This window comes from Mastigoproctus giganteus, chromosome 1 (assembly GCF_048544385.1).
Source record: "Mastigoproctus giganteus isolate SK-2022 chromosome 1, ASM4854438v1, whole genome shotgun sequence".
Classification (NCBI taxonomy): domain Eukaryota; kingdom Metazoa; phylum Arthropoda; class Arachnida; order Uropygi; family Thelyphonidae; genus Mastigoproctus; species Mastigoproctus giganteus.
The window spans coordinates 168,288,152-168,304,148 of NC_143575.1; the positions used below are offsets into that span (position 1 = coordinate 168,288,152).

A 15,997-nucleotide genomic window follows, 5' to 3' on the forward strand; every position below is an offset into this window, starting at 1 on the left:
GGTCATAATGGATGAAGTGTGTGTGTGTGTGTGTGTGTGTGTGTGTGTGTGTGTGTGTGTGTGTGTGTGTGTGTGTGTGTGTGTGTGTGTGTGTGTGTGTGTGTGTGTGTGTGTGTTTGGCTGATGCGATTTTTCACTAGTACTTTGAAGACAAAAAAAAAAAAAAAAAAATTTAAAAGGAAACAGGGGGTCATTAAAGTTAGGCACAGCTGATTTAAAATTTCAGGTATCGATGTTTCACAGCTGTTCCCTAAACAAGGCCTGACGTAGCCGAGTGGTCAGGAGCGAGGGTGCATAGCACGCGTTCCTTGAGTAGACCGGGGTTCAAACTCGTGACTACTAAATACGGTAAATATGTGTATTGACAATTTATTCTAAACTCTACTGACTTGGTTGTCGTGCCGGAGTATAAACAGAAAATTCAATTTTAACTGTCTGATCATCACAAATCTACGATTACGAGATTGTAGTTTGCAGTGTTTTCCCCAATACCAGGCAACCAAAGACCTGGAAGCATACGCTGTCGAAATATTTGGCCTGCTTATGGATTCTCTTCTGAAAAGATATGGGTGGTAAGTTTTGGAACGTAACCGTATAGTTCAAACCTTGACCCACGGACTACCACTTCTTTTTTTCAATGAAACGATATCTTTTGGGCAAAAAAACGACTGATACGGATATTGTGGTAGTATGGCCTCATAGTAGATTTCTACCTGCTGCCATCATGAGATCAGAGATTAAAAAATATTCAGAAAGGGAGAATAGAGCCTTCTAAATAGATAGGGTTCGACATTTCAATATTTTTGAATTGAATATTTGAATATTTTTTAATTTATTAATCTGGATGTAGCAGCCCACTTTATGTTAATTAGTGATTTTCCATAAAATTCAAGTTAAACATTTCTTCTCCTCCGCATGCATATTGAAAACGAATCCCACAGCGAGTTCGAAACATTGTTATAATTATGAGCGATTTGAGTTAATCGAAGCTCTTTTGTAATTATTACTTAATTTTTGTAATTATTAATTTTGCGACCAAAATAAAAAGAATTTTTTCCATATTTATGTGAAGCGAAGTGTTATAGATGGAAAATAATTCCTATGAATGCCTTTTTCACACGCGCGCAATGATTTTCCTCTACCTTTTGAGTGAGGTGTAGAAAGAAATCTTCCCTATCCGTTAGGAGTGGCTCATTCTTGAAGTAGACAAATTAATAGCTTGTACAATTCAGTACAACTATTTTCAATAAACTTAGAGGTGGAGAAACAGTTGGTAAAATTGTTTGCTTTTAGGCGAATCGCACGTTTATGTCATAATTAAAATGCGAAAGTGGCAGCGTGATTAGAATGCGCCCAAATGAAGAATTAAACAAAATCTATTTCCGAATCCTTTCTGCCATGGGCAAATAAGTTTGTCCCTGAGCAGCAAAGCATTTTAATTTGTTAGAGTTCTGTACAGGTGTCGTAATGCCACAGGAGGTCATCTGGACAACACAGTTTTAGCCTTTTAGCTTACGAAAAGTGGGGCAGTCCTAGTTGTTTCCGTTTCTAAGTGAACTCTACCAGCATGTCATGTTTACAGAACGAACAGCTGAATGGCATCCCTCTTCCTGGCGCGTGCTTCCTGACGGTACTTTCACTCGGTGTGACTATTTACAACCGTTACAACCCACTGCGCATGTGTGCTTATCAGGAAATGCTCGGCTTTTCCTACTCTGAGTAATAGTCACTATGGAGGTGGTGTGGAATTGTGTGCGCGTGTTCTGGGTGGCCTATCAGCAGGTAGCAGCGCAACTGTCGTGAAGGTGTTCCCTGTCGAGAGCAAGATGAGAAAACAGATATTTCTTCTGCCTCAAGTTCAAAGGGTAAGTAATTAGGCGGAAATGGCACTGAAGCACACGCGTGTTTATTGGGGATGCACTGGTCAACGTAAGTCGGCGGCACATGCAGTCAAAAAAGGTTTCCCGCTTCGGAATTGCATACCGATAAACATTTTCACTATATTTTTCGAAGGATTCAACATCAAGCACGTTGTTAATATCCTAATATTAGTTGCCCTTGCGCCATAAAGCCTCTAACAACTTTATTCCAAAAGAACGTACATATGTGCTAGCACTGAACACGACGTACAAAATACATTAAATTTATACCAACTATCATCTACGTAGTTCTTGTTTTCTAAAGACGATTTTTTTTTGTTAGCTTACTCGAAAATAACGTGTATGACGGCTATGCGCCATTAGAATCGTCATCAAAATGAAGTTTCCAATAGGGCTGTTTAAAATGACCTAGTTGAATTTATTAATCGACGAAATTAATGCAATACCGTTTACCGAAACGTCTAAAGCCATCTTTCAGCGTGACAGTGCTTTTGTAACAGTACATGTAGTCGACAACAAACGATGATCACATGCAGAGTGATGCACGGTTTGTTGTTAATGTATATGAATCTAGCAAAGTGTGACTGACGACTACGTTTTGTCCTTTGCACTGTTCTTTCTGTGGAACACACAGCACATTTTTAAACTTGAATCATTACGGTAGACGACAGCTCATAATCAACCAACCTAAAAACTGTTTACGAACGATATTTCCTGGTACTCACATTATAAGATATCTTGCGAAGCGCAAAAGATATACATAAAACTTATCAAAAAGGAAAAATGTACCTGTGTTATTTTTTTATTTCTTTCCTTGTTAGACTTGGCATCATACGTTTTCCTTGCGCGTGAAAATATTCATAATTACATTCGGCTGAAGATGTCCAAAAATCTTCTGACTCCTATTTTGGTTGCATTTTTATTCAATTTTTTTTTCTAATTATTTCTGGATTCAGGATCGGTGCTATAACAGAATTGAAGCAGTTGAGCAACACTACTTCAATTCAACAAAACTCGAGATCCGCGTAAGACCGTGATATTTAAATAGATCTTCGAGGAGCGAGATGTTACATACACTATTCATTTCGAAAACATTTCTGAAATTAAAAAAAAAAAAAAGAAGCCAATACTATCAACGTTCGCGAATTCGCAAAATATTGCGCACATTATGTTATTCGCTTGTATGTTAGCAGAAGTCAAAGAGAAAACCTAGAATTCACATTATTTTCTCTTTGACTTCTGTTGGTCACATAATGTGCGCATTTCGTTTTTTTTCTGGGTGGGGGGGGGAAGAGTAGGTTATTATAAAGGGCCATTTCAGTTGCGTCGTAAGGAAGAAAGATTTTGTCGTCTAGCTAGGGAATGACAACGAACTAAAATGGCAAGAGAACGTTAGCTTTGCTTGAAAACTTCTGGTTTATGGTTTAAACATTAAATCAGTAAATTTATCGGAAAAGGGAAAAAATAAAAAAAATAATGACACTAGCTTAACAAGGACGAAATTGATACGGATTCATTAAAATAGTCACCGACTCCAATTTTAGATTGAAACTGGGAAGCGACCACATGTAGAGGTCAACACTGAGGAATAGTAAAATTAATTAATGCCATCGGCAGCTTTTCATGTAGTGGGATGTCGAAAAAACGACGTCAGCAGAAGTCAAAGCTTCACCCACCTCCACTACATGAAAAGGTAGTGGGGGTGGGTGAAGGCTCATTTTGTTGTTTGCGTCCTGGTGCTTAACTCTTCACACCGACCCAGTCACTTCAAATAAAAAGTGCACTAGGGAAGAAGAAAGAAAGAACAATTGAATTACGAATTCAGCAATTATGTAAGAATCAAAAGGAATTAGTAATCTCCAATTAATCTGATTTAAATTAAGCCGGCAAAGTGATCTAGCATTAGCATTAGCTTTAGTAAAGGCACATGATGCAAGAAAGCAAGCTTATATAGCATCAGGCAAAAAAAACCCTTCTAATTTCACGCATTCACTCGCTCCAAATGTTTGTCTAGTTCTAGTAGATCTAGTAGCAATGGAAAGAGAATGTCACGAGAAAAGGTAATTTATTAGGACTTGAATTAGACCTAGAGTAATCGGCTCAACTTTTCTGTCCGCGTCCTCCTTGATGACTCTTGTGCCTCTTCTTCCTCTACCACCATGGTCAACAAACTCAATTTGTAGCCTACTTTCATTACGCCAATATTTTAGTTTTTAACTTTTTGTTGTGACGATCATCGAAGCCTTAGAAAGGTCAGAGAGTAGTTTCATAAAAGCTGATTTGTAGTACTGTACTGAATAATTGCTTAGAAATAAACGCTATTGTTGTCGGTGTTTAAAATGTGCTGTTGTGTTAGGATTTTAGGAGCATCGGCGACTAAGACCATGTTGCTCCGTGTATATTGTTTGTAAATTGGCGTGTGTTCTGAGGTCGATTTTCTGTTTTCCTGACGAAAAACCCGAGTTTTTGTGAGAAAAACCATACAATCCTTGCCTGAGACCGACTAACTCAGGAATTTTTGTGGGCTTCTTTTGCACGTTGTGCAAAAGGAGCCAACAAAAATTTCCTCACGTTATCGACAGGAGGTATGAGGTATGAGGTATATTGAGGGTCTAGCGGCTCCTGGGATTTCTCCCATCTCCGCGAATGTTCTATGTATCGGTGACAGTACCCTGTCAAAGCCAGAGATTTAGAAGTGTGTGGGTCATGAGTAGTGTTATATGTTGTGCCCATTGTTTATCCGGCTTATTGGCCGCCAGGCCCCTAATGGGACCAGACGTTGTCCATACCTCGCCACGTGGAGGCTAGCCGGGTGTTACCATTGAGTCAATTGTACTCTGGCAGGTCCTGCCACTTACTTTCCTGGGATTTTAGTGGCTAGGACCTAAAATAAAATTGGAACGACCGCGGTTGATTTAAATCACTTACATTAAAGCACTAATATTGGGTTTGACGCTGAAAGCCTGTTTCTGAAGTGCCTAAAAGGTTGGGCGAAATTTTTTGGTGTATTTAAATTTGGACGTGTAGGGCTATACGCTGTGCAAGAAAAAGTGCTGGGAGGGGAGAATGAAGGCTGGTGGGTGAAATAGGAAGAAGGGTCGATAGGGTAGGTGACCCCCAATTTTTCAGTGAGGCATGCCCATGCCCCACCAGAGAAGAAATGGTGTGGCAGGGAAGAGAGGCGACAGCAAGCCGTCACCTCCCTCCCCTGCCGGGTGTGGGAGTAAAAGAATTGCACTGCACAAGAGAGTGCAGAGCATAGAGCCAATATGGCTCCGTTGAGGCAGCAACTTGGAGTTTCTCTATCTTCGTTGGTCTTCTCTATCATTGGTAGCCATATTTTTCCTCAGCTATGAACACTGGTCAGGTCCATTGTTGGTCTGTTAGCTATGGCTGTGGTTCTCTTCATCATGGGAAGATCCGCAGCTCCATGGGGTTATTCTTGCGATTCGAACTCAGGTCTTTTACACCCGGTGTGGGGAGGACCGCGAATTTACAAACTGTGCTACCCAATAGGGCTTGAAATATGAGGCGCCAAGGTAATTATGACGATGGAGAATCGGGATGTAATGTCTGTAAAGTTCATGTATAATATAATCGCTTGGTGTTTTGAGGGATGAAAATCCGAGTTTACGAACGAAAAACAGTGTAATCCGAAACCGACTAATTCTGTCAAGGATAAAAAAATAATAAAATAAAATAAAATAAAATAAATAAAGTTTTTCCTTACGTCTTGAGGGAATTAGAACTCAGGCGTGTTCGGCACACAATGAAACGACAACGATTATAACCACCATTGCACTAGCACTGAAGATAATTGTTTTACAAACTATTTATCTTTAAAAAAAAAAATGTCAGCTGTAAAACTTCGATTGCAGTTGAAAGATATTTTTGGTTCGGGGACTAGGGACGAATTTATACACAAGATAATCTCCGTTAAGGAATATACAGAGTTTGTATGGTTTCTGCCAGGGAAGCATTTAGACTGTCTGTATCCATTTAGACGTCTGTATCCATATATTGACATCGCGCCACAGGAAGCTGTGGCGCGAGTCAATATATGGATACAGACGTTTTTCTAGGGGGGGGGGATCTTTCATCCGAACCATTTGGTTGGGTTTCCCATTGACGTGGATTCCCAGAGAATGTTTCATAGGCATGAATGTACAAAGTTGTAACGGCCAGTACAGCGTACTGATTTGAATCTAATGGAACAGCTGGTGAGTACCAACAGGTCCCGTGTCAGTAGCTAAACCAGTCACTGCTCTGCAGGAGGAATGGAGGACCATATCCGCTGAAGTGCATCGTTCGTTAGTGGAAAGTAAACCCAAGAGGGCACAGTGTGTGTGCCATAGCGGCCAAAGGCAAACTCACACGCTACTGAAGTGAGCGGCAACAAAGTCAATGTGAAACCAATGTCCGGGTACGTTTTTGAGGGTGGCGTACGTTTGTTAGTGACGCGTGTATTCACATCACACATGAACACTCACTCTCTCTCTCTCTCTCTCTCTCTCTCTCTCCCCCAGGAAACTTGGAATAACATTAACTTTTATTCGAGGCTCTCAAAGTATAATACATACACACAGCTGGTAGTAGTATTTATTCTGCCACAAAACAGAATACAATAACAAAAACAGGTACAGTCGGTCCTCGTATAACACGTGTTTACATTACACGAATTCGATCATACACGATTTATAAATAGGGGAACGATATCTTATATAACACGAACCGAATTCGCTTATACACGATTCGCCTTTGTGTTTACAAGAAATGGCAGTCGAACGCAGAATCACCCCAACCGAACGCAACACGATAGGAATGAAGAGAAGATTCTGAAAATATATTCATGTGTTTTATATCAGTGAAGGGGAAACACATTTCACCATAATAACGTAAAAACCAACACAATTCCAGCTATCGATATAATCGCAAATGCAATTAGATGGAGTTTACTACCAGTTTATAACAGATTCCATTAGCAGAAACGCAACTGGAAATTGTTTTATGGTAGTAATCCCCAGAAATTTGCTTTAGTAAAATGTGAGGTGTTAATAGTGTATCTATGCTTTTACGGTGTTGTTTATTCAGTTGCTACACGTGCACAGCTTTGTATATCAAGCGTGCCTCCTCCTCGTTTTGTAATTGTGCTTTATTCCATAAAAATTAGTAAAATACTTAAAAGGTGTGAAAAGGAAGCGTCCTGGCGAAGACACTGCAGATTTAGAGAGAAAAAGAAAAGCAATATCGATAAACAGAGGCGGACTCAGTCAAAAATTCTTACCCGGGAAAATTTGTAGTGGCCTCATACTACGGTTTATGGCCAAAATCACACCGGCCTCCGGCCCACCGGGATTTCCCGGGTAAGGCTTATGGCCAGTCCGCCTCTGTCGATAGAGAAAAAATATGAAATTGTGAAACGCTTTGAGCGAAATGAAAGACCGCGTGATATTGCACGTGCTACAGACCGAAATGAGGCAACGCCGAGAATTAGAAAGAATGCAGAGAAAATAAAAACAACTTTCATAGCAGGAACAACTCAAAGTGTAATTAAAATCCATTAGATTAAGACACAAAGAATTGGAAGAGATGGAACGGCTGTCATCTGTTTGGATAGAAAATCAAACAAAAAACACGATAGAAGCAAAAGCATTAGCAATATTTTATTACGACTATTTTATTTATTATAATATTTTTTTACTATTTTATTAATAAATTTTTATTATTTAAATAAATAATAAAAAATAAATATTTTTTATTATTTATTATATTATAATAATAATAAAAAATATTATAATATTATTTTTATTACGTATTTTAATCGTTATAAAATACGTAAGTATTTTAATTAAAATCCATTAGATTAAGACACAAAGAATTGGAAGAGATGGAACGGCTGTCATCTGTTTGGATAGAAAATCAAACAAAAAACACGATAGAAGCAAAAGCATTAGCAAAAGAAGCATTAGAAGCAAAAGCAAAAGCATTAATTTTAATCGTTATAAAATACGTAAGTATTTTATAACGATTAAATCGTTATAAAATACGTAAGTATTTTATAACGATTAAAATTACCCGATTATTTATTGTGTTTGGTAATGTTTTGGTTCCAAATGTGTTCAATCTTGGGTGGTTGGCCCCTAACCCCACTTTTCCCATAGGGCCTGTTGTTTATATTGCACGATTTTGCATTGCACGAGGGTTTCTAGGAACACAACTATCGTGCTATACGAGAACAGACTGTACTACAAAAATTGTAATTTCGGTAGCTTTGGTTTGGTTTAGAGTTTTGGTGCCATGGCACAACAATTTTAGTAGGTACTGAAATTTGTGAACCATTGCTCAATAGCTTTTCGAATGGGGTGTGTATTTTAATTTGTAGAAGAATGTGTATGTATCAAAATATTCAATGTAGGATTTAGAGGAGTATGGGATGTTCGTAGTTCACTTTTAGCTTTAGATAAATTTCCAATACAACCATCAGAATGTAAAAGAGGTGGAAGTAAGTGTTTAGAAGTTGCGGCCAATGACTCTAGCGAGTAAACTGAATGTCCAACGGGTACTGAATAGAAGAGTTTACTACTATTCAAAATGATTAGTAGTAAACTTCTCCGATTTTATGATCGGTGTACAAACCTAACATTTTTCCTATACTCTTAGACTTTTCAAAATAAACTTTATATTTATGAATAATTTGCTTGTAAATATTGCAAGCTTTTGAGTAAACGGAAAACGAGTTGAGAACTTTAATTCAAATCAGTTGTAACTGTTCTGTCCTCTTGCATTTCCTCAGCACATTTGCTGGCAACCAAAGTTTAAATAAAAGATGACAGCTCAGCGTACAACGAAAACGAAGGATTTCATGTCGCCGAGAATGATCTCAGTGATCCGATGGGTGTAAGCGTTAGCCGGACACTGGAATCAGTAACTCAAATTCTTTACGTGTTTTTGGCCCTAAATAAAGGAAAGTCGTATTTACCATTATCATAAAGATAAATGGGCTAATTACAAAATTCAGCGTGCGGTGTCTTTAATTATTTTTTGCAAATGCATGATGTGTCGGTATCAAAAATTTGGAAAGCAGTGAATACAATCTCAGGCGAGGGTTGCGTTCCTTCTCCCTTCTGCCCAAAACTCAGGCTTTTTTCTTGCCAATCACCAGGAAACGGTATTCTGCAGAGGAGCAATTACATTGGTTACTCGGACATCCTTGAAGTTGTTGTAGCCCCCCCCCCCCACCAAAAAAAAATTCGCACGCAGTTTACCAACATAATACTGTACACTAATGCTTCAGTCTCACTTTGAATTGTGGACCAAGTGGTCCACAAATTCTTAGTGTTAGCAAGATAATTTCGAGGGATTCGCGAAAAATATTTGGTGGCATTATAACCTTCAGTAAATTTAACTTTTATAGTTTTATTATTTTAGTTTTTGTCTAATTTATTAAAATATTAAAAAATAAAACTGGGTAGATATTTCACCTGATTATGGGAACTTCGTTCATGACTACGTTTCCAACGAACTTTTGGATGGCCTTGAAGAGAAATTTAAGTTTTTTTTTGTTTTTTTTAAGCATTTCAATTTCTCTTTTCAGCAATGCATGTGCGAAAAAACATTTTCAACTTACGCCTCAAAGTTAAAATATCCCAATAAAAGCGGGATCAAAGCTAAAATACCTTCAGAGCATGATCATATTTCAGTTTTTGCCCAAAGTATTTCAAAAACAGAGACTTATGTTTTTTCTATCAAGAAACATAGATAAAACTTTAAACTAAACTTTAAGCACCAAGGTCTCTAAGCCCAAAAGCATTATTAGTTTTAGCTAAACGGCTTCGTTTTACAATTTTTAATTACGCATTATGTTTTAAGAATTATAATTTAGCATTAATGAGTACCTAACTAGAAACTGATGAAAATCTCAGAATTCAGATTTTTATTGTGACCCTGTTACAGTAACGTTTTACAAAAACGTTCTTTCCAAAAAATTCATCGCATTCATAAAACTATAACTATTTTACGAGCATTTTAAAACTTATTAACTATTAAAAGGGGTTCTCTGCAGAAACTGTCATTACTCGAGGAGTTGGAGAAGAGAAAAGATTATAAACCGCCTCTGTAAAGTAAATATAGTTATGTACAGTATATAAAAATAAAAAAAATGAGGAGCATTACTTTCGGATCAACCCTCGTAAATAAACAGTTTGTCTAATGGAAACGATAAATGGAAAAAACAGAAGCTAACTGGAGTTGTGAACATTATCATTACCATAGAAAAAGCAACTTCGCAGTTAGGGAAGTCAGACAGGAGAAAGAAGAGATTCAAGGCAAGAAAGTGAAGAGAATTCCGAATGATATTTAGTTTTGGAAGAGCAATGGAGATATCAAATAAATTTGACAGAATGGGAAAAAGAGGTTTTCAACAAAAATTATTTTTGATTAAAGATAATCACTAAATAATTAGTAAAAATGAGATCAATAATAGTTACAAGAAATCAACAGTTTCAGATTCCGTTAAAAATTGAGTGTGCTTTAGATTAAGGAATTATCAGTATTTTTCAGTTTTGTAGCACCAAATCAAAAATGCAGAAGTTTGCGTACCACCAAGCAGAAATGTAGAGTGCTTGGTGAACGCAGTTAACAAGCGATGAGTAGGTATATGTAGATAGATATTATTATTATTATTATTATTATTAATAGCCATATGGTGCATGGAAGCCTAAGGCTTATGCTGCACCAGGGGGGAAAAAAAGTTCCTGAGTTACCATAAGAGAGAGAGAGAGAGAGAGAGAGAGAGAGAGAGAGAGAGAGAGAGAGAGAGTCAAAAGTAGAAGGGAATCACCAAGGAAGAGAAGAATGATGATATCCAGCTCAGGACCCTGGGTGTGCCAAGCCCGTATGCCATCATATCCAGGGGCTCACCAGATGTGAGCCCCCGGATATGATGAGCTTGGAAAGGAACCGAGATATATGACACACTTTCAACGAGACACTGTTGAAGCAAGGTGTGTCCATCTCCGAGACAGTGCGTCTAGTGGATTGTTCCCCGACCTACAGTTGCGCAAGTGTATCGGAAGTGGCACAAAGAAAAAATAGCCACCGTACACAAAGTCTGTCGTGCAAAGCCAATGATGAGTGAACTGGGTGAGAGATGACTACAGCGGATCGCGAGGTTCAACAGCACGGCCATGGTGGCGCAATTGTAGTGTGAGACAGTGCAGAGTACTTTGTAGTAGGACTGTTCGACGTACTCTCCGTTGGATGGGGTAAGAGAAGACTGTCTACTCCACAGTCTTTTCTTTTTTTTTCTCTCTTTAGTTTGGGCAACTAGAGAAATCTGCTGCCACCCACCGATATTGCACTGCCTTCAGTGGGTGGGGGGGTCTGCCCGTTATTGGGCGATTAGGATAGTGAAGCCCACCTCGTCGTGGTGAGGACGGGTCCTCACTGTCCAGGTGACGGTGGCATATACAAAATTCTGTAGTTTGGCCAAATGTACTCGTACATTTGACAAAACTACAGAATTCTGTATATCATACGGCGATTACTGACGGTATTGAACAATGTTCCAGGTGCCGCTGCTACACAGGACACTTACATATATGTTTCTTCTACTGAGTCCTTGAGTCCTTTATTGCTTTTCATAGATTTGTAAGAGAAGCTTTATAATCAGAAAGAGTTTCTTAAACGGAATCGGATTATCGTAAATAGAAAGTGTTTGTATACATGTATGTAAATACGTAAATAAAAAATGTAAATGTAAGTTTACTCGACATTCCTCCTCCCTGCACGTCTGCAGTTTACTGAGCTTGGCCAGCGATAGAGAAACTCAATAAACCACAGAAAAGCTGAATAAACCTGACACCCATAAGAGAAAGCCTTCAGGAGCTTTGAGAGCTTCATTCGTTTTCATTTTTCATTAAATAAAATAAGCGTGCAATAAAAATCGTGATTTATAGCTTTAAGTACATTTTAATATGTTGAGTAATAAAGGCAGTAATAATAAATATCACTAGGAGGAAAAATTTTTAATGTATAGAGAGAAATATAAATAACATGTTATTTTTATTTAATTTTATTTAATATAAATACAATACATTATTATATTATGTATCGTATATACCCCCCCCCCCTAGTATATTATTATTATTTACTTTATTTATGAAAGTAGTAATAGAAACTCTTATCCAAGCTAATTATAAGTAGATATAACAGCATTGTGTGTTTTTAATTTTCTTGTCTTTTCAAACTGAAGGAAAGTTTTGAATTTCTTTCGTTATTTCATTTTCTGTTAATACAAATTCACGCCTCAAAAATATTATAATTCAATGCAAAATATTATTTTGAGACAAGAATTGTTCTAGTCCATATTTCCCAGAGAGCTGCATGACACATTTCACTTTGTTAGCAAACCGTACGTCTTAAAATGTATTTGATCTCGTACACCTTCCCAATGACGCAGAGAATTTATACAGAAAAAAAAAAAAGAAATTTTGAGATATTTTACCCAATGACATGTAAGCCAAGTCGTTGACACGGCCCAGAGAGAGAGAGAGAGAGAGAGAGAAATGAAATTGGATTAAATAAGGCTTTGAAGATAATGGTTCGCAACCTTCAAGGTCATCCCTTCCATAGCAGCTTTCCAATCTGGAAAAAAGTGTGACAGGAATTTAAATACTGACTGAAAGTCCGTGGAGTAAAAAATTGAGCATATACAAAGGCTCTTATTTCTCTATTCATCTTAAACATTTGATTATTTGATCATCTAATATCAGAGGTGGGATACTATTTTTTTTTTTTCCTTTTTTCTTTTCAACAGAAGCTGGCGGGTGGGAGTGATAGTTGTGCAGTCTCCACTAAGTCAGCAGATTTTTAGGAATGAAACTTCAGTTCACGCTGAACTGAGTTTAACAAAGGCGAACATAAATAAAAGCACTTGGCGCTGTAAAATGCGTATTCCCTTTTTTGCAATTTCCCGATTGTGAAATGCGGCGTCGCACCTGCTGCGTTCTCGTTCCACATCTTGGGATTCTTAAGTAGCATCTCTTATTGTACAAACTATTATACACCGTTGGTGTTTTTCAGTGGCATTCGTGCATAACATGGAGTCCACGTTAAGCGTATATTGTCCGCATCGAGATTGCTATGACGAATGACCTTATTTCAATGTATATCATACTGGTACCACCATTACTGTCAGCTTTTCTCTGAAAAACAGAGGCAGATGTGTCGGTTTTTTTTTTTTTTTTTTTTTTTCGCTTTTAAACAGTTTAATTTCGACAGGTGTGCAAACGGTGGGAGGTGACATAAGGAGGATGACAGAGTATTTTTCTTCCAAGTAATTAACAAATGAAGTTGAGTACAAGAATAGGTGTAAACTGGAGTTGCATATAACTTGCAGCGAAACTCTCTGTCGAAATGCCTTTATAAAGAGTTCCACCCGATAAAACGTTCCATTCTGTTTGGTAACTCTCTCACTCAGAAATATTCTTGACAGTGGATAAAATAAATATGTGAAACTAACATTACAGTTCAACTAGTCATAATTCTAGGCAACGAGAAATTATATGGCACGAAACTGTCTTTATAGATGTCGCCACTGTTGATTCCAGATAGTGAGGGGGATGCTCCATGGATACATTAACACTTCTTAGCTTGAATAACGAGTTTACATCAAATATATTTGAGGTAAGTTCAAGAAAAGCCCATTCAAGGGCACTTGCCTGTGATCTGTTGTGACCGATTCACACAAAGTCACACTCAGTGTTAAGACAGGGACACATCCCACTGATTTAGAATAGAAGTAGAATTCTGTTGCTGCCGATAAACTTAATCGCAGACTGCCCGTGCAATCAGTGTGTGTGTGTGTGTGTGTGTGTGTGTGTGTGTGTGTGTGTGTGTGTGTGTGTGTGTGTGTGTGCATTAAGGTCACTGTACAGCCTCCAAATAATTAAGTCGATTCAGACTATAATAAATTGATTCATAAAGTGATTTTTTGGAGGCCGAAGAAATCTAGGTAGGACGAACAGATCTAGGATAAAATAGGACCGCTCCAACACCACCCATCGTATTTCACGTAACGCAATTCTCTCTCTCTCTCTCTCTCTCTCTCTCTCAGAATGTAGAGAAAGGAAACATTTAGACTTTATTTTAAAAATGGATTTTACATAATTGACTTCGTTAGGGAAATAAATATTTGACAATAAAAACATACTTTTATTAAATAAATTATAATTGTTTTAAAATAACTGTATTTAGCTAACGTATATGATGTGGGTTTTGTTTCTTGTAAAATTTACAAGAAGCAAAATACAAGATACATATTTTTAAAAACTAACCAAAAATTACTTTTCGATGAGAGTTCGATTTTACCTGCAATCTTGTTTTTTTTTTTATTTCGGCACTGGCAATCGTTATTGATAAGGTCAGTAAAATACGTAACTCTACTCATATATTCAGGATGCAATGCTCATATTTGTGTCATGGATGAATTGAACAGTTTCTTGTAGTAAATCTTTTTGAGTAGGTAGAACAAAACAGAGATTTTCAGCTCGTCGCAGAGGTCCATTATATTAAAATTGCTGCTATTGGTGAGGATCGAAATCATTCTGATATAAACGGGACGAAATTGTCGTAAATTCAAAGAGTGGTCAAGTCTTTTGACAGTTTTCCGTGGTTATATAAAAACCCCCATTTGTTATGATTTTCAAGCTGCACAAACTGCGCTTTAGGGAAACATGAAAATTACGTTTGAATATATCCTCAGGTCTCTGCCTTACTGATTCATCTTATCCCTTATCAATCATTTGTATTCTACACTTTTGTGTAGGTTCCCAAAGGAAGTCAGCATCGACAGATTACAGTCTATTTTGCAATATTAATAGGACTTTCAAATCAGCTATTTCTGTATACCAAGACAAATACTCCTGAAGAAGAGACATTATAGTTGTGATATCTACTGTCATGTTTTGCACCACCATCTTAGTCACGATATTTACTTGAAATAAAATGTCATAACATACAATAACAGAATTAGAAATTTGAAGTCCATTAACTGGTTTGCTAGGCACCGCGCTTCACGAGCAATACCAACGTCCGCATGCACTGATTCAAACACCTTTTGTTTTATACAGCTTGTATAGCTTTTACCCATCGAGTGCCACTTAATATATATATAACAAAAAATATTATTTAGCGCCTAAGGCGATCGATCAGCCCTAAACCAGGCTCTGACACAGTACTATGTACGATAAATTGCAGTATTTTTGCTTCCCCTCTGCCATTCATTATATGGCTATAATATAACCATCAGAAATCCGGAAAATTCTAAGACCTGGTAAGGCTGATGAGGTCTTGAGAATGCCAGATTTCGGGGATTCGAGTGTAGAACCTCAAGGCGATAACATACTAGTTTTCACGCTTTTGCATTAATTTCGATTGCTTTTAGTTAATACATGGTTAAGATAAAAGATGTCACCTTGGGGAAACAAACAATTAATACTGACTTTTTCTGTAACTCAGGTAGTAGTAGCAGCTCAAGTGCTCTTGAAGGCCATTTTTATATCGTCTTTTATAATTCATTCACTAGGACTACTATAACGAGTCACAACATAAATTCTGGCGGAAACCTGCAGAAGGATTAGGAATGCGATACTTTCAAAGATCTGAGGAACTAGGTGGTTGGTGAAAAGCTATTTGTGAATTACGGCCGGAGTATCTTTACGTAGGAGGGGAATACACTTCTCCCCACAACAACAGAGTAGAAATATATTCGTATCAGTGTTGGATCCAGAACAAAAATAATGTGAAAAGTGATCAAAGGAACGATAAACTAATTAGATTCGACTATCTCTATATGGCTGTAAAAATGTCAGAAAAAAATTCTTATCCCTTATTCGGACGGTGAAAAACATCTTTTAGTAGGATCAGACACCCGAATAAGGCGCCGAATATTTTCTTAAACTCCATCAGGATTTGAATTGAAGGAATTCGAGGATTTCCCAAGATTCAACTGAAATTATCTCATTGCTGTGATACGAAACAGAATTAAACTATTAAAATTAATTTGAATTTGACTGAAATTTAATTATAAAATTGACTTTTAAATATAATTTATACAC

At 37.4% G+C, this 15,997-nt stretch overlaps 1 protein-coding gene across 1 annotated transcript in view; it reads left to right on the top strand.

The window, feature by feature from the left end:
- Positions 1 to 1,732: 1,732 nt before the first annotated feature.
- Positions 1,733 to 15,997, top strand: part of LOC150091247 (uncharacterized) — an 83,174-nt gene continuing 68,909 nt past the window's right edge. The window contains exon 1 of the mRNA XM_090374899.1: positions 1,733 to 1,865. The gene's annotated coding sequence lies outside the window, so the exon portion shown is untranslated. The remainder of the gene's footprint in view (positions 1,866 to 15,997) is intronic.